Source organism: Hyla sarda, chromosome 8 (genome assembly GCF_029499605.1).
Source record: "Hyla sarda isolate aHylSar1 chromosome 8, aHylSar1.hap1, whole genome shotgun sequence".
Lineage (NCBI taxonomy): Eukaryota > Metazoa > Chordata > Amphibia > Anura > Hylidae > Hyla > Hyla sarda.
In genome coordinates this window covers 70,548,466-70,574,712 of record NC_079196.1, presented here as the reverse complement: position 1 = coordinate 70,574,712, position 26,247 = coordinate 70,548,466, and the positions used below count along the sequence as shown (strand labels likewise).

Below are 26,247 nucleotides of genomic sequence, written 5' to 3'. Positions count from 1 at the left end.
AATGTGAACACAGCCAAGATGCCACACACAAGACTGGTTCCAAGAAGTTAGTTGTTCGTAGTCGTTTTACCTTTCTGGCAGATGTTGCTCAAGCAGCATGGTCTCAATTCATAGCCTTGTAACACTTTAAAGGGGTATTCCGCTGTAATTATAATTTTTTTCCAAATCAACTAGTGCCAGAAAGTTAAACAGATTTGTAAATTACTGCTATATAAAAATCTTAATCCTTCCAGAACTTATAAGCTGCTGTATGCGCCACAGGAAGTTCTTTTCTTCTTGAATTTCCTTTGTCTGACCACAGTGCTCTCTGTTGCCACCTCTGTCCATGTCAGGAACTGTCCAGAGCAAAATAGGTTTGCTATGGGGATTTGCTCCTGCTCTGGACAATTCCTGACTTGGACTGAGGTGTCAGCAGAGAGCACTGTGCTCAGTCTGGAAAGAAATTCAAAAAGAAAAGAACTTCCAGTACTTAACTTCCTCTGGAGCATGCAACAGCTGATAAGTACAGAGCAGGAACAAATCCCCATAGCAAACCTATTATGCTCTGGACAGCTCCTGACATGGACAGAGGTGGCAACAGAGAGCACTGTGGTCAGACAAAGGAAATTTAAGAAGAAAAGAACTTCCTGTGGCACATACAGCAGCTGATAAGTACTGGAAGGATTAAGATTTTTTTTTTTTAAATAGAAGTAATTTACAAATCTGTTAACTTTCTGGCAGGAGTTGATAAAAAAAAAAAAAAAAAAAGCCTCACTCACATGCATATTTTCACCCTTGTTTTGGCCATTTGGAATAGGTGCTGAATAAGGGACATATTTTTTTTCCTTCTAGGACCTTCAATTAAAAGTGCAAGCAACTCCTCTTTTCTTGCAAAGTTTGTATGTGACTACAATGTGTTCAGTGTTTCTATAAAAGAATATTGTGTGTTAAACGGAACCTATATAGTACTGTACTGACTGCAGTATGGTACTCACAACAGTTATGTTCCACGCACTATTATGGGCCAAAATTCATGTGCATTTGGGAAGAAGACCTAGATACGTGCAAGTATACAAACATTTGTAGAATTTTACAGTTTTGATATAGTGGTAAACTATGGTAATACATAATAAAATACATATGCTTTTTTTAAAGGGAACCGGTCACCTGTTCTATGCTGCCCAAACTGTACGTAGTGGGGTCCTGGAACACTGATGTTTTCTTAAATGCTCAAACGTCTCAGAGAAATCAGCCAGGACCTAAGTAGTCCCTGAGGGGGGCATCTCTCCATATTTGTCTATAGGGAGCATTGTGCTGCTTAGTGGAGAGCACCCACGAGGGCCGCCCCCTACAACTAGCAGGATTTCACTGAAACATCTTTTTTTTTATTTTATTTTCCAAGTATGTATTAGTCTTCTGGGACCCTGTTGTATGCTCCTGTTTTATGCTTCTCGTGGTTTGGAGATGACAGGTTTCCTATTATTTAAAATCCATTTTGCAATCTGCGGTAGAAATCCAACGAATAGCCTTGATTTTTTTTTTTTTTGTGTGAATTTTCAGTATTCTATGCTCTAGATTTGGACTGATTACCCCATTCCATAGGGATGATCCTTGCATGGTTTATCAAAACGGCAAGAAAATATCTTGGGAACGGAAGGGTGTATTAAAATGCTGTAAAGAGGTGAGTGATCGGGGCATCCCAAACTATTTAAAAATATAAATATCTCATGTTTGGGGTTGGCTACAGGTCCACCTTAAGGGTACGTTCACATGCACGGATTTTTTAGCGGGTTTTCCGCTGCGTATTTGAAAGTGGACGGGCTCTTCTCTGTTGTCCGCAGCAGATTTTCCGCGGCGGAATTTACGCTGTGGAAAATCCGCCACAGTCCCTACTGACTTCAATGGGGCTTGCGGCGGATTTTCCGCAGTGTACATTCCGCCACGGAAAATCGCCTGCAGACAGCTGAGAAGAGCCCGCCCACTTTCAAATACGCAGCAGATTTTGCTGCCCATTGAAGTCCATGGGCAGCAAATCTGCTGCAGATCTGCATGTGGGAACGCACCCTTACGATGGAAGTAGAGCTCATCAATCAGTCTGATGGTGTGTATGTTTTTGTGGGAAAAGATTCCTTGTAACCTGTAACTAATTCATTGATGACCCTGCTCTCTAAGGAGTCCAGTAGACAGTGCCATTCAATGATAGGACCACCCACTGGACTACAAAACATGGAAAGATCAGAGATTTCAATCATAAAGTTTTACTGAATTTTTTTCCTACAGTGATAAAGTATCAATCTGCTCAGCTCTTTAACTCTAGAACATGATGCCGATACATGTTTTTTATTTTTATTTTATAGTGGCTGGTTCCCTCCACCTTGTGGTGTTTGGTGGTTGACCACGGTTTTAGGTCCGGTTGTAAAAGCGCATACGGCGCAAAAATGAGCCGACCGGACCGAACGTTTCACTCCGGTCGGCTCATTGAAATGAATGACATACGGGAGCGCATACGGTTACATACGGGAGCGCGAGCTATTAGCTCCCTCCTGCCGTATGCGCTCCCGTATGGGACAAAACGTAGTGTGAACCCAGCCTAAGGCTGCTTTCACACTATGAAAAGTACCCATTATATAACGCCCGTTATAAAACAGAGGGCGATTGCGGGGTTAAACGGCCATTGGAAAATCCCTAACGGACGTTAGAAAATCCCATTATAGTGTATGGGATTTTTCTAATAGCCGTTTTAACCCGTTATCGCCCATTGTTAGTAACGCACGTTATACACTATAATGGGATTTTCTAATGGCTATTTAACCCCGCGATCGCCTGCTATTTTATAACCGGCGTTATATAACAGGTACTTTTCATAGTGTGAAGGCAGCCTAATCTGTACCTCTAGTTGTGGGGTAGTAAAATTCCTAATAGTTTTCTGGATTTGTTCCTATAGTTATTGAGTAGGCTTGTTCACTGTTTACTTCCAGAGGATAAGAAAACCTGTCATGAGACACATACAATAGTACACGGCTTGTTACAGTATAGTTACCAAACCTGTATTTAATATTTATGTTGTCTCACGTAGTAGAAGTCCTACAGTGTAGTCAGAATCCACACCAACATGCTGTCCAGCGCACTTTTCTAATTGAAACTGTGCTGCCATTACCAGCCAAGAAAACTACACTGAGCAGCATTTTATCTATTTTCTACTACACCGCGTAAGAGGGTGAGAGATACGCCATATACAGCAGAAATTCTGTGAGTAGCCATTGATTTCTACCGCATATTTTGGCACTTTGGATCAGTCGTAAGTTCGGCCATGGGAGTGATAGGAAAGGAGTGACATTACTTACTACTGAGTATTTGAAAGGGACATTTAAAAAAAAAAAAAAAAAGTGCTGCGGTTCATAGTGTGACTGCGGTGCATGTTCTCATTGAAAACAATGGACATTATGTGAACCAGGCCTTGGAAGCCAACAAATTTTTGGGGGATATAACAAAATATGAGCAGAGGAAAAGTTGACCTGTTGCCCATAGCAACCAGATTGCTTCTTTATAATCTAAAAATGCCTCTGAAAAATAAAAATGTTTTGTCTTCCGTATGATCGGGACAGATTTGATCATTGATACAAGCAGATAGAGGTAAATGAAACTTGCAGTAAGGCTAGATTTTCACACAGCACTTTTTTTTTTCTTTTTTAAAGGGGTACTCTGCTGCCCAAGCATTCGGAACATTTTGTTCCGAATGCTTGGAGCAGGTGGCGGGGGGGCCGTGACGTCACACCACACCCCCTCAATGCAAGTCTATGAGAGGGGGCGTGGCGGCTGCCATGCCCCCTCCCATAGACTTGCATTGAGGGGGTGTGGTGTGAGGTCATGAGGGGCGTGGCCGTGACATCACGACCCCAGCCGCCCGCACCCAGCGTTCTAAATGCCGGCGGCTGCACAGAGATTGCGGGGGTCCCAGCAGGGACCACCATGATCAGACATCTTATCCCCTATCCTTTAGATAGGGGATAAGATGTCTAGGGGTGGAGTACCCCTTTAATCTGAAGAATCTGCCAAAAAGCATGGCCCTCCATGCATCTTATAACTCCAGCTCTCCCATAGAGCTACATGAAGTAAACGTGTTGACCACAGCTTTGTGCAGTGGCGACAGTCTCCTTGCACAGAGTGGAGATCGCTGCACACATGAGGAGAGCTGAGGAGCCAGGTAGGAGATCGCGGGGGGCCAATCGATCAGACCCCCGTGATCAGACCCTTATCCCCTATCCTGTGGAACATGTTATGTACCAGAGTTCCTGATTAACTGTTTAGGTGCTGCCACTTGCTGTCTGTTGAGGAAGAAATGAGGCGGACTCCCTGAAAAGACAGAAGTCTTAGAATGGATTGATTTTTGAAATCTGCCAAAAGAAAAAACATCAAGTGTGTTTGGTGTTTAACATTTCCCTATTGACTTCTTGCCATCATCTGGCATTTTTGCCACGAAAAAAAAGCTGTAAGGCGATTCATTTTTTTTGTTTTGTTTTGTTTTAGTCCCTCCCCCCCCCCATTTTTAAGTGGAAACATAGCCAAAGATTTGCTGAATCTGTATTTGATAAATCTGCCATCGGCTTGAAAAAGTTGTTCGGCTTTCCAGGTGCTCCGATTTCCCAGAAAAGTCTGGTATGACACAGTCCTAGGAGACTCCTGTCTCATTCCAGACTTCTCTAAGGAATTGGGACACTTCGGAAAGGGGGGGAAATGTTTTTTTTAATCTAAATTAATTGACAGAGAATTAGGTTTTGATTCAGCGCTTCTTACTGCAGATGGACTTCTCTTTACTCTTAAACACTGTGAAGAATTCAATCTAAAAGTATATTGGAATATAACACTTCATGGTATAAAGCCAATCAGTGGGCCCCGTCTCTGCACCTGGTAATACTATTGACTGGTTGCTGGCCACAAAAAGTACAGAATCAATATATCCAATAAAAAGAAGCATAGCCATTAGATCCATAAATTAGACTTTTGCCATGGAAAACTACAGCGGGCAGACATAAGTAACTTGAAAAAGAAGGTGCAGCTAAGTGCCATGTGTGAACGGCATAAATGAAGGAATGGTATTACTGACATTGCTCACACAAAGTAGGAGGAAGGGTTTAGGACTCTCCAGAGCCCACTGGCACTAACACACATAGGAAATCTTCTTTACCGAAAGTTATATACTGTCTGTGTCTAGATTACTTGTGTCTAGTAGAAATGCACTTTACATTCTTATGTAGCCTGTCAGTAAGGGACTATGTGTCCCAATGAAGCTGCCATTGAGATTATCTTATTACAGTTTCACAATCGCATGAATGTGGCAGCCAGCTGCTCCATGGTAGTAAAGAGACTGTTAAAGTGGTCCATTTTTTTCTTCTTAAAGGGGTACTGCGGTTGAAAAAAAATTTTTATCGACTGGCCCCAGAAAGTTAAACAGATTTTGTAAATTACTTCTAATGAAAAAAAATCTTAATCCTCCCAGTACTTATCAGCTGCTGTATACTACAGAGGAAGTTGCGTAGTTCTCTCCGGTCTGACCACAGTGCTCTCTGCTGACACCAGTCTGTGTCAGGAACTGTCCAGAGTAGAAGCAAATCCCCATAGCAAATCTTTCCGGCTCCGGACAGTTCCTGACATGGACAGAGGTGTCGGCAGAGAGCAGTGTTGTCAGACTGGAAAGAACTAAACAACTTCCTCTGTAGTATACAGCATCTGATAAGTACTGGAAGGATTAAGATTTTTTTAAATAAGAGTAATTGACAAATCTGCAACTTTCTGGCACCAGTTGATTATAAAATAGTTTTCCACCGGATTACCCCTTTAAGGGTACGTTTACACGTACAGGATCTGCTGCATGTTTTTGCAGCTTATTTTACTACCCATTTCAAGGGGTAGCAAATTCAGCTTCAGAAAATATGCAGCAGATCCTGTACGTGTGAACATACCCTAAATACATACTGTGTCCTGGCCTTGGTCTCTGTGCTATTTTATTTTTCAACTATAGTGTGGAGAAATGAAACAAGCAAAAAGTACACATACAGATCGAGTGTCCTTACCATTTGGGAAGATTTTGTAGACCTGCATACTAACTAACTAAATTCATATTGAAATAAAATGGTATCAAACCAGTGTTAATAAGGCTTGTCATAGGCAGCGACTAGAGAGCTTTCATTTTCTACACTGGATGAGAAATAAGGATTCAGATTCAGGAACCATGCAGAGGACATTAAAGCGTACCCGTTAGATCCAACAAAATGTATTTTTTATTTTTTTATCACTCAGTACCTAATCCTGACCATATACATCTAATTTTTGTGTCTAGCACATTTTATTTATTTATTTATTTATTTATTACACTTTTAATTTAGCTCACTAGTCTGAATTCCTCTCATAGGGAGGGGGCGTGGCCTCACTGTGCAGGTCTCCACCCCCTCCCTCAGTATGCTGTCTGCCCACATCTCCCCTAGCATTAGCAAAACTACAACTCCCAGCTTGTCCTCACTGACAGTAGCGGGACACAAGAGGACAGTGGGAGGATTTTTCCTCCAGCTCTGAGCCCTGCACTCACAGCTGTCAATCAAGGAAGAGTGTCCATGACATAGGTGATGATGCATGGACACAGCAGGACTAGTATGTGTCCAAGCAGGCAGGGGGGGCAGTTGTTTGACTGGCTTTTTTAAGTATGAAATAAAGAAAACGTTCTAAAGAAAGTAATTACGAAACCTATTGGTTATACTCGCTTTACAACATACCAAAAGTTTTTGTATCTGACAGTGCCTATTTAATGTACAGAGGTTGAATTTAAGGCAAAATTTTCATGTAACATGTCACGTATTCTTTACAGATTAGGGACCATATTAACAATTTTCCAGCATCTATTAACAAAACTGTCAGCGTAGTCTGATGAAATGAAGTATATAGACTATTTAATAAAAGGAAAAATATTGCTCCAGCTACTTATAGGACATTATTTCAGGAGACGGGCATTTAGCACACGTACTGGTTTTCATCTTTCCTTTCTTGTTAGTAGGTACCACAAGTGGTGAGGACATATAGATTATTTCACTGATGTGCAGCCTCTCCTCACAGCAAAGATAGAAAACCAATAATGTGCTTTATTTTGCTCGACATATTGGTTTAAATGTATGGAGATTGTAGAGAGCTTTAGATGTTCCCTGCGTCCTATTAACTCCTGATGGTCATTAGCTTTGTGAGATCAATGATTTCAGGAAGCTTTCCAATATGCGAGGTGATGCGACCTGTACCCCCCTGACATTGATTCCTGTGGTTAGACATGTACTGGTTATTACAGGATATGGAATAGATAATACAGCAGGGGGAGGCTCAGAGCACGGCTCCGAATTCATTCTCTCCAGTGCCGTATTGATTGCTTTGGTAAGGGTGTGGTCCACAGCCCCGTCACTGACTGTCTGCTGTTATAACAGACTATTACATGAAGTTTACATGTTTGTCAACCATGTGGCCAATAGTAACGGTAATTCATGATCTGGATTAGTGCTGGGCGGTATTCCGGTTCATACCAATTTCCGGTGTGTTTTTTCTTTTATGATTTTAATTTTTCATATACCCTGTTGGGGCCGGGGTCAGGCCTGGCACCTAGCAGAGGCCGGAACCCGTGGCTAATGGCGTGCGGCACCGATCGCGGTGCTGTGCGCTATTAACCCTTTAGACACGGCATTCAAAGTTGATCGCCACGTCTAAAGTGAAAACTAATCCGTGCTGGTTAGCTGAGTGGGCTGGTTGGGACCGCCGCTGCTATATATCGGCGTCCCGAACAGCTGTAGGACACGAGGAGGGTCTCCTACCTTCCTCCTGTGTGTCCGATCGCCGAATGACTGCTCCGTGCCCGAGATCCAGGCTGGAGCAGTGAAGCGGCAGAATTATTGATCTAGGTTATCCTATGGGACAACAATGATCAATGTTAAAAATCAGTGTGTGCAGTGTTATAGCCCCATATGGGGGCTAGAACATTGCAAAAAAAGAAAAAACATTTTTTAAATTAAATATCATTTAACCCTTCCCCTAAAAAACGTCAGAATCACCCCCCTTTTCTCATTTTAAAAATGGAATTAAAATGAAATAAAAAATACACATTTAAAAAAAAAAAATACCGTTAAATACCGTGAAACCGCCATCATTTTAAAAAATACAGTGATATACATTTTTGGTCATACCGCCCAGCACTAATCTGTATGTACTGCTCCTAGGTTCTGTATTGTCATATAACACATCGGTGGGTACAACTGCAGTGAAAGCTAACAGTGTTTTTCAGACTTCTGTGCAGTCAGTATGTACACAGGCTCTAAAACAGTGTTTCCCAACAGGGTGCCTCCAGCTGTTGCAAAACTACAACTCCCAGCATGCCCGGACAGCCTTCGGCTGTCCGGGCATGCTGGGAGTTGTAGTTTTGCAACACCTGGAGGCACCCTGGTTAGGAAACACTGCTCTACAATGTACAATCTGTATCCTGATAAACCGGATGGGTAGAATTAGTGATTTCAGTGGGATCAGCCTGTATTTTCTCTTGTCAGAGGGTGTGTTTATGGCAGGATAGGTCTGATATAGTTCTTGGTGTTACAATCAGGCCCATGCATCAGTAGTGTCATTTGTCATTTTACCATTTACATTGGGGGAGATTTATCAATACCTCTGCAGAGGAAAAGTTGCTGAGTTGCCCATGGCAACCAATCAGATCACTTCTTTCATTTTTCAGAGGCTTTTTTTTTTAAATGAAAGAAGCGATCTGATTGGTTGCTATGGGCAACTCAGCAACTTTTCCCCTGGTAAATCTCCCCCTTTTGTTCGGAGTATATCCGTCTGTTATATTCGACTGAAAAATACGGCAGACTGTGACTCCAAAAGTCATGTACATTCGGAATATGACCTGACTGTTGTCACTAGCTGACTATGCTGGAGTCATTGGGGGACTGAATGGGGTCCGTACCGATCCGTGCACAGATAATATTGCAGCTGATTTTGAGGTTCAGAAATTGTATCTGTGCCATGGAGGTACACATTGTGACGTGAAAGCCCCCTTAGGCCATGTTGACGCAGTGGAATGTGTGAAATGGAAAACGCGGGCGGACATTCTGCAAATAGCGGGCCGCTCGGAGGGACTCTGTCTCCATAGACTGCAATGCATTTCTGAGCGCATGCCTTCGGTGTAGGCTGAAATAGGTATCTCCGTGGTAAATGATTCTGCCGTGTGCACAGTGCAGCAGAATCAGAGTTTGAAAGCAATGAAACTTTTCTGCAATGGAATCTTCAACTAGAATTTTTCTACCAGCTTTGGCTTTGAAATTGTGACATGTGAACATGGCCTTAGAACAGTGTTTCCCAATCAGGGTGCCTCCAGCTGTTGTAAACTACAACCTCCAGCATGCTCGGACAGCCGAACCAGGGTGCCTCCAGCTGTAGCAAAAAGTACAACCGACAGCATGCCCGAACAGCTGGAGCCACCCTGGCTGGGAAACACTGCCTTAAGGAATGTTCACACTACGGATAATGAACGGAATCTCGGCTCGCAGAATTCCGTGAGTGGAGATGCCATTCTGGCGGCCGCCGTCGCAATACTTCGGCGGTAGGACCGCGCGGCACTGCGCCGTCACCATTGACGGCTATGCAGATTTTGCGGACTTCCGCGCAAAGAATGAACATGTTCTTTCTTTGCGCGGAACAATTTCAGCGGCGGAATTGTCCGCCGCTGAAATTCCGCAGTGTGAACGGGTCTCGCGGAAGACCCATTCACACCGATGTTTATGTTCACAGCACGTAATTCCGTTCACGGCATTCTGCTCACGGAATTCCGTGGGAGTTACGTAGTGTGAACATACCCTTAGAGAGTGAACACTTGCCCCATAATACTAGCATACTAGACACACTTGTCCTCTTTATGCCTCCTTTCTATACATATATATTATACATTACCTTGCACAAATCTGTTGCACATCATGCAAATATGTTCATGTTATGGGTTAAAAAGAAAGCTCCAAACTACAGCATGAAGCCTGACATAATAAGCACCATTTGTCATACGTGTTAAAGGGGTTATCCACCCCCCCCCCCGATAACCCCTTTAACACGTATGACAACTGGCTCTAGAAAGTTAAACTGATTTGTAAATTACTTCTATTAAAAAAATCACTACTTTCAGTACTTATAAGCTGCTGAAGTTGAGTTGTTGTTTTCTGTCTATGTGCTCACTGCTGACACCTGTCTCAGGAACTTTCCAGAGTAGAAGCAAATCCCCATAGCAAACCTCTTCTACTCTGTGCAGTTCCCGAAACAAGCAGAGGTGTCAGCAGAGAGCACTGTTGCCAGACAGAAAAGAACAACTCAACTTCAGCAGCTGATAATTATTGGAAGGATTAAGTTTTTTTTTATTATAAGTAATTTACAAATCAGTTTTAATTTTCTGGAACCAGTTGATACACAAAAAAAGTTTTTTTTTTCTTCCTGGAATACCCCTTTAACATTGTAAAGAATATGTTGCAGATGTGTCTCCTCATTGATACCGTACATTGCACTAGCATTCATCCTGTGTGCACTAGCCATATGTGAGCCCTACTGTTGGTAAGCAGCTTCATGTGGTATGTTTCCCAACAGGGTGCCTCCGGCTGTTGCAAAACTACAACTCCCAGCATGCCCGGACAGCCTTTGGCTGTCCGGGCATGCTGGGAGTTGTAGTTTTGCAACAGCTGGGGGTATGCTGGTTGGGAAACACTGCCCTATAGTGATTATGTGACATTGAGGACTCCATGACCAGCCTAGGTGTACAGCATCACCTGCAGGCTTTGATCTTGGACTGTTTGGTGTGTTCTGCAGGTTATTTATAGAGCGGGCGCTCCAGACAATGCAGGGACTGTTTGCAGGTAACTGATCTGCGCAGAGCGGGATTACATAGCAGTTGTTACCAGCATCCACCTCCTCATTTCTAAAAATGGGGCTGTCAGAAGAGCAGCTGCTGGTGAATTGGAGGGAAATGCAGCAAGCAGCTGTTAATCTTCAGCACTGCAGGCTCTATGAGGAAGGCTTCCTGGACATACTCACATCTGCTCCGTATTGACTGAGGCTCTGCACATACGGCTTATTATATCCAGCCAACAGCCGATCCGCACACACGTTACCAGTTCACTCCTGGCCGCTGTCAGTAGATGTCATCTGCTTCCTAGATGATCTAATGGAGCATTAACCTTTTATGAGCTCGGTCAGTATTTGTATGTTTAACGCTATTTCGAGCCATCCATTTATTGATCCCTTTGGGAACACTTCTATTATGTAGTTAACCTGTTCCTTACTGTAAGTGCGAGGCACTCTGGAGGATGTAACGCAGTCCATGCTCGTAGGGACACTCCAGCATGGTCGTGTTGCTGCGCTTGCTCTCCCAGCTGTTGGCGCTTGCTTACTTGCCTTTTAGTGTCCTGTATACAAATGCGTCCAGCCCCCAGATCTCAGCCAGCAAATCAAGCAGCTCTGAGTTGTGCAACACATACACACACGCCGCTCTTCTCCACAGCACAGCAGGAGACTGAAGACAGCCCTACACTTCCACGGATTGATTTTTACCCATTCTATTACATCTTCGAGTCCACTGGTTTTACCACTCTTGCCTGACATCTTTCCTGGGTGCTTGGTTATAAGAGATCTTCTTCTTTAGCGACGAGCGACCGTCTGTAAGTCATGTTCACTTTGTTACGCTGTTTATGTTGTGCACTGTAATATGCCATGTTTCCGACAGCTCTCGTCCATGAATTGTCAAACTAAGCTGCAACTTTCAGTATGGCTGCTGTATCAAATCGGGGCATTTGCATGCAGTGTGTAGCGTATATTCTTGCTTTGTAACTCTCTGCATTCTTATGTTACTAATGGCCATGTTGTCCCTTGTTAGTTCTGTCTGGAAATCACCATCAAATTCCGAATTTGTTAGATTTGCCTCTTGACTGTGTGCTTTGGTGCCTGTTTGTATGTTGTGTTTTAGCTGTCACATATTGTCTTCTCAAGAACTGACTTTTCGAGTTATACCTACTCTTTTGAATTAGTAATGTTTACGTTGAAATGTAACCAATAGAACTGACCTGCTGTACCATACATGACATCTACAGATCACTGCCCTATTACAATTGTAAAGTTAACCTGTTGTTTTCCTCCAGGATTGACACAATGTTTTGGGGAAATCGATGCGCTGGGTATGAGGGGTTGCTCTCGGATTCAAGGAAGTGGTCCCTTCTTAGCTACTTTAGAATAAACCAGGCAGAGGAATTATATGCCAGTCATTGCTTGGGGTTTTAAGTCTTAGCTGAATCTGGATATAATTTACTGTATCTGATGATATATAAGGAGCAGACTTTACTGAGAATCATGTTTATGGTGCTGGAACAAGAGCAGTTCCTGGAAGCTAAGGGTGGGGATGCGAGGTCCTATTGTTTTTCCTATCGACAGAAATGTTAGCTTTGCAGCGCGCTCTCTCTCCGCTCCTTACTCTCCAGCTAATGCTGAGGCATAAATGTTTTAGTAGGTTTGATGTGTTGGCACCAGATTGAGCTCCTCTTCTTTGTGTGGAGATTAATTGTTATGGTCCCACCTCTGCCATCTCCACGCCATGCTGCACATGGAAGGTCAGATACTGTGGCTGCTTTATACAGTATTGGGTTATTAACATAGAACTATGTAAAGGACATGTTTTAATCTGTGCTATAATTACTTTTTCCCCCCCTAACTTTTGGAGACCTACACGCTGTGTTTGGCCATGCCGTGAGGCCTGTGTTATGATGTAGCAGTATAAATACTTCATTACATTCTTCTGGATGTGCAATAATGAATGTTAAGCGGTTCCCTGGCTACTGGGATGCTGATACGTCATGGATGTTTTACTCTGGATGTTGTATGTAGAGCAGTGTATCAAGCATCCTTCTCTATAGTGTTTGTATGTTTTGGCGTGGCCGTCATGCCTGATGGTGTAATATACTATGTCATTCATTTTAAGCGCTAAAGCTAATCATTTAGGCAGAAATATGGCTATAGTCAAATGTAACATAAAATCACATATAAATTCCCAAAAAATTGACACAAAAAACTATATTTTCACTTAGTTATAAGTAACGTTGGCTGGATTGTCAATGCCAGTGTCACCGGATTTGTTGCCTATGATTTTATCAGGAGACATTCCTTGCCATGGTCCAGGGAACAGGTACTTCAGGTACCCAAACCATATTTAGAGCCAACCCAAGATAAAGCACAGGTCTTTTATTTTTTTATTTTCTTTATAAATATTAGTGGGAATCATATTTTTGTTAAGTTTCCCTTAATACATAGAGTATACTTACCACAAATGCAAGTTATATGATGTTATGATGGCCACATAATGTTAGAACGTTCATTCAGTTCATGGATAGGCTTCTACCATATGAACGCTGTTATATACAATGTTTTTATGCCATTTCAGCTTTAGGAACATTCTGGTTGAATACTTCAGACCCTTGGTGCTTTTTTACAATAAGGGCAAGCTTAAAGGGGTACTCCAGGGAAGTTAATAAAAATAAAAATGCTCCAAAGCCGCCACCAATACCTGTTCTTGGTCCCTTGTAGTTATCCATGTGGTTTTGGCAGCTCATTTGGCCCCTGATGTCTCCTAAATTCTTTTTCCTTGTTTTCAGCACATACTACAACTCCCAGAAGCCGGGCAGCTCTTTTTAATGGCTACCAGCCAACTGCTTTTACTATCTGTGTGCATGTTCACACTGCAACTCACACACTGTACATGTCTTTTCTTTCAGACTATCCTTCCCCCAGCAATAAATCATGCTGTGCTCTGAATAGCAGAAGTCAGTGATTAGATATTCAGCAGAAAAACAGCAGCTATGCACTCAGTTGTGACTGAGCATCTTTACTGCTCTTCTCTTACAGCTCACAAGCTATTCACACAGGGAGGGGAGGGGGAGGGGTGTCTGTACAGCCAGAGCTCTAGACCAAAAAGAAAGCAGACAGAAATCAGGTGGTGTTGTCCTGAAGGGTGGGAGCTAGTCTCTGTGAGGGGTTTACACCAAGACAAGGTGGATTTGCGCATTTCATTTTTCTCTCATTTCCTGCCTTTAAGTGACAGCTGAAAGAGGGGAAACTGCTGTATGTAGGTTGGTGAGAGGGAAAGGATGGGCTATGAGAAAAATGATAGCTGTCCAAGGTACAAATGTAGTTTATTCTGAATGGTCAAATGCAATTCTAACCTACAAAAACAGAGGAGTGTCCCACCAGAGTTGTTACGGGAATCAGAACATGTGAAAAAGAAATGACTTAAAGGACAACTGTAGTGGTACACTTTTACATATGCCCGTGCTTCAAAAATAAACTCATACATACCTTCTTACGAGCCCTTGTTGGTCCGGCACAGGCCTCGCGATGTCCCGCCCCGGCTGGTGATAGGTTGAGCCCACTGTCATGTAAGAAGCCGGCCAGAGCTCCGTACAGGACAGTGGGCTCAGCCTATCACCAGCCGGGGCGGGACATCGCTACGGCCGGTGACATGCCGACTGCTCTGCGGCGTCCCCGTCCCCAGGAAGTGGAATTATGCCAGCGCTGCCGGACTGTGAGGCCTGTGCCGGACCAACGGGGGCTCGTAGGAAGTTTGAGTATGAGTTTATTTTGTTTATTTTTGAGGCCCAGGCATGGGCATATGTAAAAGTGTTCCACTACAGTTGTCCTTTAAGAGTAAGCAAACGATGACCAGTTCCTTTGACTTTGGTGATTTCTTGTGGTAGATTTTGCTTATTACTAATGTCCATCTTTATTGTCCATGCATCCTTCAATCAGTAACTAATATTTCGACTTGCAAGAACACAGTAAACATGTAGTTATAGTTCAGTACCAGTTATCATTCCAGAAAAGTGATGTTTGTGTGGTATGGGTACCCTACATGAATTGACAAGTTTGTGTTTCATACGGCTCTTGCAGTTTGCTGTAATGTCACTCTGTAAATGCTCGGAGTACACTATATACAACATTCCTTAAAGTGTACCTGTCGTCAACAAGAACTTTTTATACCATGTAGATAATACCATTATACGTATATTTGTAATATGCATTGGTTAAAAATTGTGTATATTTTTGGGTAAAAAAAATGCTGTCCCTGCAGCTATTGCCTGTGTGTCTCTATGATGAGTCCAAAAACATGAAGTGAGGGCGGGACAAGCGGGGCTCTGTGCAGACTCCTGGCTTGTCAATCATTCTGATGTATGAGCCAGGAGCATGTTATAGAGCCTCAGTGCACACTGTCCTGCTTTTTCTTACTGCACAGAGCCCTGCTTGTCCACCATCACTTCCTGTATTTGGACTCCTCATAGAGAGACACAGGCAATAGCTGCAGGGACAAAAAATATACACATTTTTTAACCAATGTATATTACAAATATACATATAATGGTATTATCTACATTATGTAAAAAGTTTTTGTTGAAGACAGGTACACTTTAAAGATGTTGATATTGCAACCCAGTGCCATGTGCAGAGGTTTCAGATTGTATAAATCCGCTTGGGTATGCTGAACATACACCTGAAAAGTGGTAAGAACATAGCCTTTGCTCACTGTATTCAGAGCAACAATATGACAGCACCCACCACTACTCTTATAAGCACCGGTTCCATATATATCCTACAAAAATTTAGGAGGTTGTTTGTGGCCAGTATCAGATGTCAGGAATAACAATGAAAACGCTCCCTATAACCATGTCCTAATGTCTTCTAAGAAACGTTGAGTGGTGGTCTTTAGGTGGCATCTGTATAGTGATTGGTACTTGGAGTAACATTGTGAATTAGGCTGGGTTCACACTACGTTTTGTCCCATACGGGAGCGCATACGGCAGGAGGGAGCTAAAACCTCGCGCTCCCGTATGTTACCGTATGCGCTCCCGTATGTCATTCACTTCAATGAGCCGACCGGAGTGAAACGTTCGGTCCGGTCGGCTCATTTTTGCGCCGTATGCGCTTTTACAACCGGACCTAAAACCGTGGTCAACCACGGTTTTAGGTCCGGTTGTAAAAGCGCATACGGCGCAAAAATGAGCCGACCGGACCGAACGTTTCACTCCGGTCGGCTCATTGAAGTGAATGGCATACGGGAGCGCATACGGTCACATACGGGAGCGCGAGGTTTTAGCTCCCTCCTGCCGTATGCGCTCCCGTATGGGACAAAACGTAGTGTGGACCCAGCCTCACACAGTACATGTGCATATGAGGAGAAGCTGTCATTGGTGATCTCTCTTGGGATTTGTGTTACACTTGGGCTTTTTCACAACCACAGTGTCTACTAGAGAGAAACCACAGTGTTTCCTCAGGTCATACAACAAGCATGTCTGTGGTTTGTGTGTAAATCACTGAGGCAGAACCTGAAGTTCCTCAGCAACGTACTACACGGATTTGACAGTCTTTTGTAGAGAAGCTGATGAGTTTTCCTGGTTTACACAACTGAAGTAATGTTATGTCCCAACACGGACGCTCAATGGGGCTGGTTTATAAAAAGCTATAAAAAGTACAATGATGGTGCCCAGAGCAACTAGTGTGAATAAAATAGTGGATGACACCTACCTTTTTGCATCATTTTTGGCTTAAGAATCCTTATTATAGGCCAGTAATTACTTAGTATATGTATCAGTATAATATTTTGTTTTACAAAAAGCACAGTAAGAACTGGAAGTTGCATACTGAGTTGTAGATTTCGATTGTATCTGACATTACATTAAAGGGGTACCCCGGAGGAAATTTAATTTTTTTTTAAATCTTAAAGGGGTATTCCAGGATTTTTTTTCATTTGATTATGCTACAGGGGCTGTAAAGTTAGTGTAGTTCATAATTTAGTGTCTGTACCTGTGTGTGACGGTTTTCTCACAATTCTTATGTGATTTTCACCCCATTATTTATTTTTACCAGCATACAAAATTACTGTTGTCTCGGATTTTTCCCAGCTTGCAATGCGGCAGAGACCTGACTCACTAGTCAGCTGATGACAGGGAGCCTGTCTGCTTCAGTGGGTGGAGGGATCAATCTGCAACTAATGCAACAGCTGTAGGCACCTTGATTGAAAACCACAGGTCTCTTGTTTCAATGGGTGGGGTGGCTGATGTGTGGGAGGGAGGAAAATGGCATTGTGGGATTTGTAGTAAAAAAAAAACAGGAAATACAATATAACGACCCACTGGCAGAGCGGCCCCAATGCCACTCAAACCAGTCTATGGGTCGCACCTCCCCACAGACACGGTGCCACGGCAGCAACGGACGCCGCACAGCACCACACCATATACATATATATATATATATATATATATATATATATATAATCTCCTAGAATGATTGCCACCGTGACTGAAACCAAGCCCATAGACTTTGAAGGGGTGGTCACCATTGTTCTCAAAAGCGCCTGAACCAAAGGCTCCTCAAATTCAAAACCATGCAATAGTGACTATTAGCATTGACTGGTAGTGAATTGGAAAAATGTTGATGTTGATCCACATATGTCAGGAGTGTTTCTTGCCACGTACACTAAATGGCAGGGGAGAATGAACTTTAGAGACAGGCAATTGTGTTTACACAGTGAGTACGGTAGTTGATGTAATAATTACAATAAAGATAATTATTCCACACCTCCAGTTATCCCATGGATGTGTCCTCCGTCCAGACCTAGCACAATTATTTCACCAGTAGACCTAGCATGTGTGTCATGGAAACCTGTTGCTTACAGAATGCTGGGGGTGACATGACTGATGCTATGTTAAAGGGGTTATCCACCATAAGGTGATTTTAGTACGTACCTGGACATGCTTTAGTACAGTAATGGACATGCTTAGGAAGCATCTGAGCTTGTCTTGGGGCTAAATGGCTATGTTGTGAGATTACCATAACACTGTGGCTAGCTTTTTGTGAACTGGTATTTGTTTTCTTCTTTTGCCTACAAATCCCATAATTCCATTTTCCTCCCTATCACACATCAGCCACCCCACCCATTGAAACATAAATGAGCTGCATCCATTCAAAAGACCTGTGGTTTTCAATCAGGGTGCCTATAGCTGTTGCATTAGTTGCAGATTGATCTCTCTCCCAACAAGTGATTGAAGCAGACAGGCTCCCTGTATTCAGCTGACCAGTGAGTCAGGTCTCGGCCACATTGCAACCTGGGAAAAATCTGAGACAACAGTCATTTTGTATGCTGTTAAAAATAAATATTGGAGTGAAAATCCCAGAAGAATTGTGAGAAAACAATCACACACAGGTACAGACACTATATTATGAACTACACTAACTTTTCAGCCCCTGTAGAATAGTCAAATAAAAAAACAAATCCTGGAATACCCCTTTTAAGCCCTATTGTTTTAGCCTGTAGGTGCATTACACTGGATCTGTGAGCTAAACCATTCTGGTGTGTAGACAGGCTGATGCAATGGTGTAACTAAAATGTATGTGAGCAGAATTTGTATATTAATAATATGAAATCAAACCATTTTTAAACAATAAGTATATATAAAAATTATATTAACATTTTTATTTATTTATGTGTGTGTATATATATATATATATATATATATATATATATATATATATTTATATATATTAAAATAAAATTGCCATACCCTAGTTCAACAATCAGATGAGGCTTTCTTCATACCAGCACTTAGGGCCCCTGTCCAGGTTTCCATTACTTTTGGCATCAATAATTGAGCAGCATGCAGCAATGTTTTTAACATAACATAAAATGATAAAAACCAAGACCAACCCAATTAAAGTGGGGTTTATTGTTGACCATTTGGATACGTTGACTGTAAGCTGAAGCATGACACTAATGTGCGAGTCTAAACCTTTTATTTTTTGTATAAATGATCAGTTTTACTCTCGCAGTAAACTATATTTGTATTGTTGAGGCAGAAACTGGGTAATTACGGTTAGGAACGGTCTGGACCCTAATAATTATAATCGCTCCGTGTAAGCCTGCTTCATCTCTAGTCTTTGTTTTTCAGCAGAAGATTACAGTAGCTTCCTTGCTGGTGAATAGAGGAAGTAATTGTATTTATTTTTTCCTTTTCTATTGTTACACACTAATGAATCAATAAAATACACAAATGTAACAGTCAAATCTACCACAGAATTGACGGCAGGGATTCAGGGCATCTCAAGCAGCAGTTTTTGGATGCCGAATCGCCCTATTCAGTGACTCACAACTTTTTTTGTTGTTAACTTTTTTTTTTTTCTCCCCATTTCCCCCAACATTGTAGATATCACATCTGCACCAGGAAATGTCACAGATTCTGACGTGGAACTTTTTATTTAGGCTTATAAACAAGGCCTAAATAAAAAAATAGGAAATAGTGAAGACTCCTATTTAAAGGGGTACTTTGGTTAAAAATTTTTTTTTTTTTTTTTTTTTTTTAAATCAACTGGTGCCAGAAAGTTAAACAGATTTGTAAATTATGAAGAAAGCAGGTAGATGCCAGCGATTAAGAAACTTCACCTTTATTAGAACCACGTAAAATCGACATGGAGAGACTTCAATAAGACTGTATTATTGAAGTCTCTCCATGTCTATGATTTTACGTGGTTCTAATAAAGGTGAAGTTTCTTAATCGCTGGCATCTACCTGCTTTCTTAATATCCTTGGAGGATTATATTGCCATGCGGTGGCCGGGTGAGCTGACTATTTTCCAGATTTGTAAATTACTTCTATTAAAAAAATCTTAATCCTTCCTGTACTTATTAGCTGCTGAATACTACAGTGGAAATTCTTTTCCGTTTGAAACGCAGAGCTGTCTGCTGACATTATGAGCACAGTTCTCTCTGCTGACATCTCTGTCCATTTTAGGTACTGTCCAGAGTAAAAGGAAATCCCCATAGCAAACATATGCTGTTCTGGACAGTTCCGAAAATGGACAGAGATGTCAGCAGAGAGCACTGTGGTCATGATGTCAGCAGAGAGCTCTGTGTTTCAAAAAGAAAAGAATTTCCGCTGTAGTATTCAGCAGCTAATAAGTACAGGAAGGATTAAGATTTTTTTTTTATAGAAGTAATTTACAAATCTGTTTAACTTTCTGGCACCAGTTGATTTAAAAAAAAATAAAAAAAAAGTTTTTCACCAGAGTACCCCTTTAAATAGGAGTCTTCATTATTTCCTATTTTTTATTTAGGCCTTGTTTATAGGCCTAAATAAAAAGTTCCCCGTCAGAATCTGTGTGAAATTTCCTGGTACTCACCGGAGTACCCCTTTAAGCAGATCCATCATCAGACTCTTCTACCCTTCCATAAGAGCATCATGGTATAGGGACAAGTCCGCTCACCTCTTAGTCAAAACGGCACAAAGTAGATACACAGCAACCAACCCACAATCAACAAATATGGGGGAGCGCCAAATACACCAGAATTAAAAACTATGGTGTCTGGTTACATTGGCCAATTGACAGTATTTTTGGGTTTGGTGGATTGTTTAGAATAGATGAACCTTTTCCCATGCAATGCTAGATTTACATAGGGCAGCCTAGTCCAATGACAGATCCACTTTTTATTCATATTTTTTATACGTTCTATCAGTGTTGTATAATGTAACCACATAAGCATGTAGTTACTGTGCATACGCATGTGGTTACTGTAAGAGCTTCACACTTTAATCAGTGTCATTGCCTTCTGTGTACAAAAGGATCAAAACAATGGCCCTCTGTATGATACTTATGAGCTGTCTTCGTGTATGGGTGGCCTTTTTTTGTTATGTTTCCAGTGCTTCTGTGTGGCTAGAAATTTAAGATAAATGTCATTATCATCCATTTATTGTGTTAAACAGTAACTACTTCTGCTGTAACGTTCTCTGTCAATGGCTATAATTGGGTTGAGACAAGAAATTAACATAAAGTTTGTCCTTGAAATGATTTGGTATTATCCACCCGTTTTGTATTGTGATGTGTGAAGTACAAGTAGGCTGATCACCCAACTCTCATGTCCTTCTCTCGAACAAGAAGTCTTCTGTTTATTATACAACTGCTCTTTGCAAATAAAGGGTAAACTAATGGAGTGTTTCCGGCTAAGTTCCCATATATGATAACCTCCGCTGGGGAACTAGCCTGAAAATCTGCAGGGAAGTATGCATGTGTTTTAAATGGCACAAATTTGGCTTCTGAATTCACTGTTTTCTTGGCAGTGAGTTAAAGGGGTACTCCGCCCCTAGACATCTTATCCCCCATCTTATCCCGGCATTCGTTAAGAGCGTCGGGTGCAGCAACAGAGGCTCTTCACGGCCATGCACCCGGCCACGATGGGGGGGATAAGATGTCTGGGGGCGGGGCAGAGCAATTTTAAAGGGAATGAATCGGCAGTTTTGAGATATCACTAAATGGCCATCAGGAAGGGGAGGGGATCCGTATCTGTGCTCTCGGTCATACACATTACAACTGCTTTTTAAAAGGGGTAATCACATGGAAAACTTTAATCAACTGGTGCCAGAAAGTTAAACAGATGTGTAAATTACTTCTATTAAAAAATTTTTAATCCTTCCAGTACTTATCAGCTGCTGAATACTACAGAGGAAATGGTTTTCTTTTTGGAACACAGAGCTGTCTGCTGACATCATGACCACAGTGCTCTCTGCTGACATCTCTGTCCATTTTAAGAACTGTCCAGAGTAGGAGAAAATCCCCATAGAAAACATATGCTGCTCTGGACAGTTCCTAAAATGGACAGAGATGTGTTCCAAAAAGAAAACCATTTTCTCTGTAGTATACTGACCCTAAAAAGTACTGGAAATATTAAGATTTTTTTTTATAGAAATAATTTACAAATCTGTTTAACTTTCTGGCACCAGTTGATTTAAAAAAATAAAAATAAAAAATGTCCACGGTAGTACCCCTTTAATGCCCCGGCTGCTGGCTTCTGAAATGTCAAAGTTGTGATCTTTGCTCCTTCTGTGTCCCAAATCCCCTTTAATGAGAGCCTCCCCAATTCTGCCTACTAACTATAATTGACAGATCTAGTTTTCTGACTGGACGCTAGAGCTGTCAATCATAGGTAAATGGCAGGACCAGGGAGGCTCTCCTTCACAAAAGCTTGGTGCACAGAAGAAAATCCCGCCTCTTGGACACTTCAGGCTGCTATGGCATTATAAAGTGGTTCACTGTCATGCAAGCTGTATGACTGAGCGCACAGGTATGGGTCCTATTCCTATCCCGATGGCTATTTCGGGTTGTCAGCAGTTTACATACATAAAACTACTGACAGATTCCTTTTACACTATTCCACATCATGCCTGGAGAGTGTATTGTGCTGCGGTCCTAATTCATATGCATTGTACTGCACTTTGTTTCAGATTTTCGTTGCAGGTCCGGCGTCAGAGAATCCACCACAAATACAGTTCATCTGAACTTGCCTTAGGGTATGTTCAGACACGACCATAAAACCTTGGAAGTCTCCGCTCACTAGCGTTGTACTGTCATTTGTTACAGTTTTTTTGGTTGTAGCAACTGATTTTCCACTTGATTGTGGCCTAAGGCAGGATTCACACAAGCATAATACAGTCTCATTGGTTACGCCTGCTTTATGGCCGCTGGTCTGGCCCAACCACAGGTCTAGTGACCTGAACTGACAGCTGTATAGTGATTTATGTTGGACCTGGCCACAAGTATATGAACTTGAGCTGACAGCATCATACGGATCTGTAATACTGTTATCTGAATCACTGGACTTGTATTAGGGCAGGAAATTGAGCCCATAATATAAACGTATAGTGCCCAGATTGCACGTGTGTGAATCCAGTCTTGGGATTTCTGGGAAATGTGACTAGCAAGTGACAGAGCCCTTTGTATTTCCTTCCCTTTCAAAAATAAAATGTTCTATGTGACCCACATGTGATTTTTAAAGGTTAAAATTAAAGGACATCTGCAGCGTTACAAACACTTATCCCCTATCCTCAAGTGTTTGATTGCGGTGGGTCCCAACGCTGGGGCCCCCGACGATCTCCTGTATGGGGCTGCGGCTCTCCCGTGCAGGGGGCGTGCCGGCCACAGCATGACGTTGCGGCTGGCACGCCTCCTCCATACATCTCTATGGGAGAGGCGGGGAGGCGGCGACCTCTAGGTCGACGCTATGCACCTTAGCGCTCACCATGAGTTCTTATGGCGGCACCCTGTTAGGGAGATCGGGGGGGGGGGGGGGGTCCCAGCTGTTGGACCCCCTGCGATCAAACACTTATCTACTCCTGTGGATAGGGGATAAGTGTAATGCCGCTGCAGTTGTCCTTTAAAGAGAAATCCTACTTTTAAAATCTGCTAATAATTCCGCCCAAGTTACAGGTAGTGGTAACGTTGTTTTAGCGCTCTCACAGCTCATAAATTTTGGCATTTGTAATGGTGTTATAGTCACCTCTGATTTCGATGCTCGAAATCTACAGTGATGAACGTAGCTGCAACGTATGTGTGACATGGGTGGCTGGAACATCGGGAGCTTATGAACAGTTATTTAATAGATTCAATTGCAGTTTTCCTTCAACTACAGGCAGCATTTATAATGCTCTCGGGTTTTTGCGGTGCATGCATCGCCTTGTAAACGCCTTCCATTAATAGACAACCTTACAAAGGTGATCTACAGTTATGACGTGCGAGTGTCTTGACATCTACTTTAGTACCCAGTTATGAAAGCACCATGGGGGGGCGGTGTGAATGGTATATTTTTCATGAAAAGCTTGCTGAGAAAAAGCAGCTCTAACAATGTTCTTGCATATTGCAGCACCTTTTGTATCTTTTTATATCATAAAAGTCCTGTTATGCCAGCTAGAAAAAGGAATGATAGAAATGTGCAATGGCTTCTATAGAGTAATGTGCATTAAAGGGGTACTCCGGTGAAAACCTTTTTTCTTTTAAATCAACTGGTGGCAGAAAGTTAAACACATTTGAAAATTACTTCTATTAAAAAAATCTTAATCCTTCCAGTACTTATTAGCTGCTGAATGCTACAGAGGAAATTCCTTTCTTTTTGGAACACTGATGACATCACGAGCACAGTGCTCTCTGCTGACATCTCTGTCCATTTTAGCAACCATGCATAGCAGATGTATGCTAAGGGCAGCATGGTGGCTCAGTGGTTAGCACTGCTGCCTTGCAGCGCTGGGGACTTGGGTTCAAATCCCACTAAGGACAACAATAAATAAAGTGTTATTATTATTATAATAACATCAGCAGAGAGAACTGTGCTTGTGAAGTCATCAGAGAGCATTTCAAAAAGAAAAGAATTTCCTCTGTAGTATTCAGCAGCTAATAAGTACAGGAAGGATTAAGATTTTTTAGTAGAAGTAATTTACAAATATGTTTAACTTTCTGCCACCAGTTGATTTAAAAGAAAAAAGGTTTTCACCGGAGTACCCCTTTAAAGCGTACCTGTCATTTCAGGTGACTTTTCATGATAAACTGCTCTGTGTGTGTACATGAGAAGCAGCACTATTTCAACCCCCCCCCCCCAAATAGACTTGTATTTCTTGTCTTGCAGACACAAGACAAAGCTGATCTGATTTTCAGAGAGAAGGATTTGAGCAGTGGGGGGGGGGGGGGGGGGGGGCGATTGTGGACGAGAGAGAAAGTTGAACGGTTGAGGTAAAAAGTTTGATAACAGGTATATATATAAAATATATACAGTAAAATCTCCCAATAGTCTACACCTCCTGTTAGCAGACCGTTTTTAATTACCTGGCAGAGTCTCATAAGACTTGATGTATTTGCACCCTCCAAATAGGGGACACTTCCAATAGTGGACACGGATGGGGACAATAGGGGATAAAACACTCCTAATAGGGGACAAACAGGGCCGCCATGCCACCATCAGGGGGTAAAGCCAATACCCCAGTAAGGGGCCCAGGCTCCCACTGCACTTCCTTGCAGCAGCCCCAGCACAGAAGCAAAAGACCGATGTTTAAACCCCTCTCCTTCCCTGATCCCCTCATGCCATTTTATTTCCACTGTGCCAAATCATCCCCCCTTTATTACCCCCTGTGCCACATCATTTTCTCTTAATGAATTAACATAGAGGCGGAAAAAGGAGGAATGAAATGGCACAGGGGGATGAAGCTGATATGATGTAGCACAGGGGGTAAGGGGGCACAGGGTATAAAGGGGATGAAATGCTGGGGAGAGGCATAAGGGGTGATTAAACAGCACTGGGAGCTTCTTCCGTAATATTGCTTTTTATCATGTTTTATAGATAATTACACTCAAGTACAGTTTTTTCCCAATAGGGGACATCTCCCAATAGCGAACACTTTTTTTTCTTCCCTGTGAGTGTCCGCTATTGGGAGATTCTATTGTTTATATAAGTCAATGTGCACCACACATGCTGTGTGGAGAGCCTAGCCTTGCTTTTTGCATGCAAAACCCTGTTTGAAATCTTACAAGAGGCGTTTTATAATGACCTAAATAAAGCTCTTTGTAAGATTATTGGGCTTCGAAACTGTTTCTTGTCGACCGAATTTCACGTGCCATAAAGCAAATAATGAGCTTATACAGTGTGCATTATTGTGGATGGTACTGTTCAGCATCATGTTTGCTCTGTGGCCATGTGTTTGTATGAAAACCCTGAATTCTGAGGCTATCTTAACCCACGTCACTCATGCCCACATGTAAGAGGAACCGTGTCTGGCTTGGAATGCTGGGCCCCCCATTAAGTGGCTCAATGTGCACTTTTCAAACACATCACTTGTGGAATTTTCTGGTGGTCTCAGATAAATAGTTGGGAGGAAATGTGTGCGGTTTTCACAGCAAAGCATAACCTTCCTGTCTTCTCGTCTGCTCGGCTCAGCCAGGCACAGGGTCTGGGGGGGGAGATACGGATCATTGGCATGTAACTGCTTCCTTTTTCTCCTTCCCCTCATATGCCTTATGACAGCGGTCTTCAAACTGTGGCCCTCCAGATGTTGCAAAACTACAACTCCCAGCATGCCCGGACAGCCAACGGCTGTCCGGGCATGCTGGGAATTGTAGTTTTGCAACATCTGGAGGGCCACAGTTTGAAGACCACTGCCTTATGATATATGTTACAAAACGAATTTCCGCCATTCCCACCTAACCCTGAATCATTTGTTGACAAAGACTATATATATATATATATATATATATATATATATATATATATATATATATAATGAAGAACGCAATGCACAATGGAGAATGTTTAATAAAAAAAGAAAATATGTGACCCCCTTGCCTTGTCTTTCACTTTCACCCAATGCAGTTTTCAGCTTCT

At 42.3% G+C, this 26,247-nt stretch overlaps 1 protein-coding gene across 5 annotated transcripts in view; it reads left to right on the top strand.

The window, feature by feature from the left end:
* HDAC4 (histone deacetylase 4) overlaps positions 1-26,247 on the top strand; it is a 224,581-nt gene that overhangs the window by 100,783 nt on the left and 97,551 nt on the right. The window contains exon 1 of one of the 5 annotated variants that reach the window (XM_056537016.1): positions 11,043-11,221. The exons of 2 other annotated variants lie outside the window; for them this stretch is intronic. The gene's annotated coding sequence lies outside the window, so the exon portion shown is untranslated. Of the gene's footprint in view, positions 1-11,042; positions 11,222-11,508; positions 11,688-24,586; positions 24,606-26,247 lie in introns of those variants that run through there. 2 more of the 5 variants (XM_056537014.1, XM_056537018.1) reach the window with 2 other exon arrangements.